The sequence below is a fragment of the Argentina silus genome (genome assembly GCF_951799395.1).
Source record: "Argentina silus genome assembly, chromosome: 4".
NCBI classification, from domain to species: domain Eukaryota; kingdom Metazoa; phylum Chordata; class Actinopteri; order Argentiniformes; family Argentinidae; genus Argentina; species Argentina silus.
This window is the reverse complement of record NC_139658.1, coordinates 25,390,864-25,398,363: the sequence shown is the minus strand read 5'-3', so window position 1 is coordinate 25,398,363 and position 7,500 is coordinate 25,390,864. Positions and strand designations below refer to the sequence as shown.

The window sequence follows — 7,500 nt, the reverse complement described above, 5'->3', positions numbered from 1 at the left end:
CTGGCTGGCCTGGGGGCGGGATGGGGGGTGGGGCTGGAAATGTCATTGGGGGATTTCAATGATCCAAGAAGAGGAAAAAGAGAAGGGATTTCTCCCTCTTTTTTCAGTTTGGGACGAGTCTTTCTTGCCAAGCTCTGTGATTCTGTCAGACAAATGGGTTATAAAGAAGATTTATACGGAAAGACTACAGTCTGCCTTAGATGGATATGTTGGCATGGCATGGAAAAGAAATCCTTGCTAACACAATGGACCTGCTGCACTCTGGGAAATATCTGGATGTAGGCCCAAAGTTAATATTTAACTGACACAAATGACAGCGATTATATGGTGCATATGAAGCACTTATAGTACTTAAATAAGTCTGGGTCTCTTATCGGTGAGTCACTTCAATCTAGAAAATAATGAATCGAGGAAATAATGAAAAGCTGTCGAAAACACACAACATAAAACACTTTTCTGATGAATATGGTAATTGCTAATGTTGTGTGGTGGGCTGGGCGGAATCCATTCCTCTGGCATCAACATCAACAACATTCCAAAATATTAATCCAACCTGGAGCCGGCCGAGCGTTCCATGTCTTCCATCTCAGCGTTCCGTGTCTGTGTTCCAGAATGATCTTTATCACCAGGAAAAGCCCATGAAGATTAACAAGACCCCATTTACCCACTGTTTACTTCATGGCTCATTTAACTCAACGCCCCCCCCCCCCCACACACACACACACACACACACACACACACACACACACACCCCCCACTCTGGAAAAACAGTTGCAGACTTATGTCTATGTTTCTCTGTTTCTTATTTTATTACATATTATTATATTATATATATTTATTATGTATATGTTCAGTCAGGGCAACTGTGTATAGACATGTTTCTACAACTTCTACACCTTTCAGAGTGCGACACCCTTCAGCCTCTTCACTGACCTTTGAGTGAGGTGGTAAACAGACCACATGACTGACCACTTACAACTCAGTTGGGCCAGATGGACCCAGATTGGCGCCTGGTTAAAGTATGACTTCTCCTCCTCCTCCTCCTCCCTGAAGCTGGTCTACAGGAGGTCCGGTCAGCCCCCAGGGATCACAGCTCTGCTCACACCTCTGTTTGGAGATTCCTCACCAACATTCCCTCAATTCAATCACTGATTCTCCAGATAGGACCCCTCTGGTAAACCAACAGCACAATAGATCAATGGTCTTGTCTTTGCATGTTTCGCTATTGAGTGACTTTAGTGACCTGTCTCCGTGCCCTGTGGCCGTGTTGCAGTCACAGATAGAGGCTCTCGCTAACTTTCCCCAAGCCCCTGGTTGTAAGGGTGGGCCAGGCCTGGAGCCGGCTTTCCCTTGGCCACAAGCTGTAAGGGTGGGCCAGGCCTGGAGCAGCAGATGTCCCTTTAGAAGTAACAGGTGTGTGGGGGGGTGACGCATGACAAGGGTGGGGCGGCCAGTCAAAGCAATCAATGACTTTGTTCATGTAACTCAAACCTACCGAGCCTTTAATTTGCAAATGAGACAGGCGAGCCTCCTTTCTCCTCAACCTGTTGTCCAGATTCCTATCTGCTTTACAAGCGGATGCAGTTCTTTGACAGAGAGGTGCCCCCTCCTCCCCCCCCCTCCTCCCCCCCCCAAGTCCCCCCCCCCCCTCAGACTTGTTGTTGGCTGCAGGGTGACAGGAATTCATCACCACCTGTTCACAGACACATCTGCCTCTCACCTTTTGTTTAAGTCAAATCTCAGTGCTCAAGTAGAGGAATGAATGAATGAATGAACGAATGAGTGAATGAATGAATGAACGAACGAACGAACGAACGAACGAACGAACGAACGAACGAACGAACGAACGAACGAATGACTGAATGAATAAATGAACGAATGAATGAGTGAATGAATGAGTGAATGAATGAATGAGTGAATGAATGAATGAATGAATGAATGCATGCACAAACAAATATGGATATATCAGATGAGACATGATTGATGTGGATGTTGAAATGTGTGTCAGTGTGGGCCAGAGCTGGAGACTTGCTTTCTAATAGACCCACTGTGGATGAATCATCCTGACTCACACCACCAGCCTAGTCAACACTCCACGCATGAGGCGGAGTGGAGCTGGACTGTGTGACCTCACAATGTTGTCCCCAGCGCTGACTGTGTGACCTCACAATGTTGTCCCCAGCACTGACGGTGTGACCTCACAATGTTGTCCCCAGCGCTGACTGTGACCTCACAATGTTGTCCCCAGCGCTGACTGTGTGACCTCACAATGTTGTCCCCAGAGCTGACTGTGTCAGCCACCAAGGCGGAGAGACACGTGGAAGTGTAGAATGTCACACACATCTCCTGAGGAGGATGTTAAATCTGTTATGGCACAATTATACAATAACACCATTTCATAGGCTGAGTGATTGAGGGATTGAAGTCTTTATGCGAGGTTGATCTGTTTACGATGTACAAGCGGTGACAATGTGAGGATAATCCACGCTGTGATACCTACAGTCATCTAGGAAAGCTCCTCACCTAAATGGAGGTCAGGGGAGGCCGGCGGAGGTAGAAATCAGAGGATGGGCTCATTGTAATGCAAGGAATGGAACATCGTCCGATTTCTGCCTCTGCCAGCCTCCCCTGATGGTGATATCAAGTCAGCGTGGAAGGAATTAAAGTGAATTAAACTATAAGCTGCAACACATCTGAAGCAGAGAGAACAGAAGAAAATAATATTTTTCTGTTACGACAGAATATGGCACGGTTGTAGCAATTACTGGGTATAAAAGGGAAAATATCTGTATCAAAGATGTACTATTTTAGCTGAGCTGTTTGGAGATATGTTTTTTTAATTATTTTTTTTATTTCGCCCTTATTTTACCAGGCGCCTCGTCTGAGAACATATTGTCATTTGCTGCAGCGGCCTGGGGAACAGTTAGACGGGAGAGGAGAGGGGAGAAAGGAGCCAATTGGAAGCAGGAGGTGATTATGTTGCTGTTTGGTTGTTTGGCTTTAGATAACACTCTCAACTAACCAGCGTCACGCCTGGTCAACAAAGGGCAGACTAGTCCAAGCAGGGAGGAAAAGACTGGATATAAACTGGAAAAAGGAGGAACAGATTCTGCTGAGTCATGTTGGTCTCTTTGTCTTGTCTTGTGTGTGTTCCAGCACCAGCGGGAAGGAGTGCTCTCCTCTGGGACATGCACTCTGTGTGCATTCTGTTACGACCAAATATAATCAATCCATCGATCAATAAATCAATCAATCATCAGTTGTGGTTTCTACTGAAGATCATCGGAGTGTGCAGTCCAAAAGGACATGATGAGTGATGGGTTACACATCAGACCCCCCCCCCGCAAGACTCTCTGATACCTGACTAGCCTGTCTGTGTCTGTTGTCCTGTGTCTGTTGTCCTGGCTGCATACAGTATAGCCCTCCACTAGCTACTGAGCCATAGAGCAGACTCTGTAGAGCAGCCATAGAGCAGACTCTGTATTGACCATAGAGCAGACTCTGTATTGACCATAGAGCAGACTCTGTATTGACCATAGAGCAGACTTTGTGACTCTGTGTGCCTTTTCAAACGACATTGTTTTATTCTATTCAGAGCAGATTGCTTTCCTTATGAGCATCCCCCTCTTCCCTCTCATCCCCCTCTTCCCTCTCATCCCCCTCTTCCCTCTCATCCCCCTCTTCCCTCTCATCCCTCTCATCCCTCTCATCCCCCTCTTCCCTCTCATCCCCCTCATCCCCCTCTTCCCTCTCATCCCCCTCTTCCCCCTCTTCCCTCTCTTCTATGGTCCCCCCCCTCAGTGTTTTGTGCCCCATTTCCATGGATTTGAGATGAAATATTAATCAGGAGGACAAGTTCTTCACCCAGACGTCCCGCGGTGGCAATTTAAGTGACTGGGTTAATTGTCTTTGATGCGGAAAACACACACGTACACACTCTCTCTCTCCCACACGCATGCACACACACACACACACACGCACACACACACACACACACACACACACACACACACAAAATGAGGTTTAGCATGTGTACATGGTTTGCTCATATTAGGGAGTAGGTGAATCTTGTCGGCTGAGTATACATCTAGGTATTCTGTGAACACTGAATATTTGCCATTCAATAACTCATCACGTCGGTGCCTCTTACAAACACTTTCTTAAACCGTATTCCCCCCCTGGGGAATATTGGAATAGCTTTTTAATGCAATACATTCTCTGAGGCATAATAGATTTATTAGAACGGAAGCGCCATTGTTTTTCTAAGCCATTCATAAGTACCTGGACAAAAAAAATAAAAAATAAAAAAACAGCAAATAGGATTTGTAGCCCCGCAAACTGGGGGTTGGTGCTGTCACTTTTTATTAGACACACTCAAACGGATTGCCCCCGACGCTCTGGGCGTCACGCAGAGCGGAGCTGTATCCTTCGTTGCTCTCTGTGGTCCTTTTCACTGTTTGGTATAATACCTTCCTCTCTTCTTTCTCATTCACTCTTCCTTTCATGTCAATCTGAACATTGAAAATCCCTTAAAACCACCTGAGGATATGAGAGAATCGACGAGTGATTGCGTGCCGTGCGTAGACGGTATCGTCTGTGGAATGAGGCAACGTTACAGCAACCTTGACGTTATCTTACATCAATATGACATATTGCGTATGATTGAATTGTGTTGCATATTTTCCTATGCATATTTCATGTTTCAATCATTTATGATGCATACCACATTAAACAACGCCTAAAGATAATAATAGAGGTAACAAGGTAACTTATCATACGGGTATGATAGCTGATGAAGGCTGGTGAAGGTAGTCGATGAAGGCTGGTGAAGGTAGAAATCGGAGGACGGGCTCATTGTAATGCATGGAATGTGATTAGGAATGGTATGGAATGGAATGCATTACAATGAGCCCGTCCTCCGATTTCTACCTCCACCAGCCTCCCCTGGTCCAGACTGCAAACTGGGTTTAGTAAATAGCCTCATGGCCCATGTGTCAGCCAGGTCAATGTCCAGCATTGACTGATGATGAATCTATTTGGAAACAGGTGGTGGTGAATGCACTCTGGGTTAGTCATCGGAGGGGTGGTTTTGTATTTGCTTTTACAGTATAACGCAAGCGTGCAGTAGGCTACATGCTCTTTATGATGAGATGTTTTGTAATCTATGCTAAAGACACATTTCCATCCTTGGATAAACTTAAAGTTGTCCTGTTATGTTCTATTATTTTCTATTCTATTCTGTTCTGTTCCAGAACTCTGTATGCATCTCCTTGGCAGCGTGATTGTTGTGTGTTATTCATGGTATAAACTCACTGCTTTATTACGCCACTTGATCTATCAACACTTGGTGGAAATAAGGTGGAGATTGAATGAGACAATTTGGGAGGGAGGAGTAATTCAGACACTGCGGCCCTCCCTCTTTGGTGTAGGGGGAATGTATTCCTCTAGGGCAGATTTTTCTCTCCAACTGCGCCTTGAGACGTTGGTTGCAGGCATTTGTGGATCTCGGTCGCCATCGGGGTGTAGCCTATTTCTGCAGCGACCTCCTGGTCTACCTACACGGGTGTAGCAGCACTCCCGACTCGGTAGCTGGATCGGACGGTTAGAGACGTTTTATTGTCTATCTACCGACTCAAACCCGTCATGTGATTGCCCTTGGCTTTCTATCCTTCGCTTTTCTTTTTCTTTTCTTTTTTTAGGGGTTAACTTGATTTCCAGCAGCACCGTCACAGAGAGAGAGAGAGACAGAGAGAGATCCAAAATAGGACTCGCAATCAAATACCGTTCGTTTTGGCACTGTGTTTCAAAAGGGTGGCGGAGGCGATCGGCTTTTGTGAAGGGGACTGTCGCTTTAACTTTCAATATCTATCAGGCGACCGGACCACGGAGAGACCGGGGCTGGCACCGTTATCCGCCTGTGACTGTCTCCAGAACGGATCGGATCGCTTCTAACGGGAAAACCATAGTTGCCGACGGTGCCTGTTTTCCATTTTCCGCACCAAGAAGAGGATTGGAAGGAATATAACACTAATTTCTCGGCTAAAACGGTCAGTTCTCTTATCCATACCGCCAACCCCTTTTCTATGTGTGTAAAAAAAAAATCTCTGTTCGTGTCTATGTGGCATCAATGTTTTCTGGGATCCACTGGTCGAGTCGGACCGCTTCTGTCAGTGAAAGTGTTCCATTTCTGGATAGGGAAAATTCAAGGAGAGGATACAAATACGATCACTGTCTCTCTTGGTGTAGCGATCTCCACCGTAGCCGATCTATTGCCTAGAATAGGTGAATTGAGTGTATGGGATCGGGTAAGTGTGTGTCGGTGTAGCTCCAGAAGCAGGCTAGTGGAATAGGAGAAGTTGTTCCAGCCTGTAACAGAGATCCAGCAGGCTGCTCCTTCACCGTGCCAGAGCCTCTGCATGCCCGTCTCGACAGCTGCTGCCTCCGGTCAAGTCTCTGGACCCTCCCGGCTGTCAAACAGGTGCATTGGGGGAATATATGGCGGGGTGGCAGTTTGGAGAGAATTAGGGAGAATTGGTTAACTTCGTTTTTCGGCATAACGTTAATAACAGCAATTGTTATTTTTGGAGGTAGCTCGCTGTGTGTGATTGAATACTCAATGGCTCCATATTTCTGGGAGTCTGATAATGTTCCCTGGCCTCCTAGTGAACAGTGTCGGTGGTTTTAGAAGGACTATTTAGACAGTTTTCCTGCTCGTAAAGTCAGCTGTTTTATCGTCTAAATTTGCTAGATGGGAGATCTCGCGAATGAATTCTCTAACTGTGATATATATCACGTTGGATGTCGTTTTGATGTCGTTCAACCCGTGTCCTGTTTATTTTCTTGGTGACCAAAGGTGAGAAGTGATGTTATGCGCCTCCGTCCTCTGGTTCTGCTACATTATGCTGTGTTATGACACAACTCGCCCGGGGTAGAAGATCATTCCCAAGCTTTGATGTGATGTGATGTGATTTGATGTGATTTGATGTGCTCTGGTTCACATGTGCTGTGGGACTGTGGGGGTCTAACTTGGATACAATGAACGCATAGAACATGTCAGAGACGATGCGTCGGGATCGCAACGTTCATATAATCACCTCTCAACGTTATGCCGCAACGATACCGCTCGTATGTCCGTCGTTGTGTGTGTGTGTGTGTGTGTGTGTGTGTGTGTGTGTGTGTGTGTGTGTGTGTGTGTGTGTGTGTGTGTGTGTGTGTGTGTGTGTGTGTGTGTGTGTGTGTGTGTGGTCGAGAGAAGACACACAGCTCAGTGAGAAGCCGTGTGGTGGAAACTGCTTGGGGTGTTTTTTTAGTATTTGTCTCACGTCCCGTTTCTCCATGGAGACATCTGAAACCTTCAAGTTGGGGGACAAACCCTGAACACATATGGAGGGGATTCATTGGTGGCTCCACTCAGAAATGTTCTATTTTGAATTTGAAATACGTTTTTTTCGTTATTTAAACTTAAACTGCTCATAGACTTTAGTCATGACACACATTTCA

At 46.0% G+C, this 7,500-nt stretch overlaps 1 protein-coding gene across 5 annotated transcripts in view; it reads left to right on the top strand.

Moving 5' to 3' along the window:
• Positions 1–5,478: 5,478 nt before the first annotated feature.
• dag1 (dystroglycan 1) overlaps positions 5,479–7,500 on the top strand; it is a 36,714-nt gene continuing 34,692 nt past the window's right edge. For 2 of the 5 annotated variants that reach the window (XR_014554171.1, XM_083667808.1), the window contains exon 1: positions 5,612–6,047. The gene's annotated coding sequence lies outside the window, so the exon portion shown is untranslated. The other 3 variants (XM_083667809.1, XM_083667811.1, XM_083667810.1) reach the window with 3 other exon arrangements.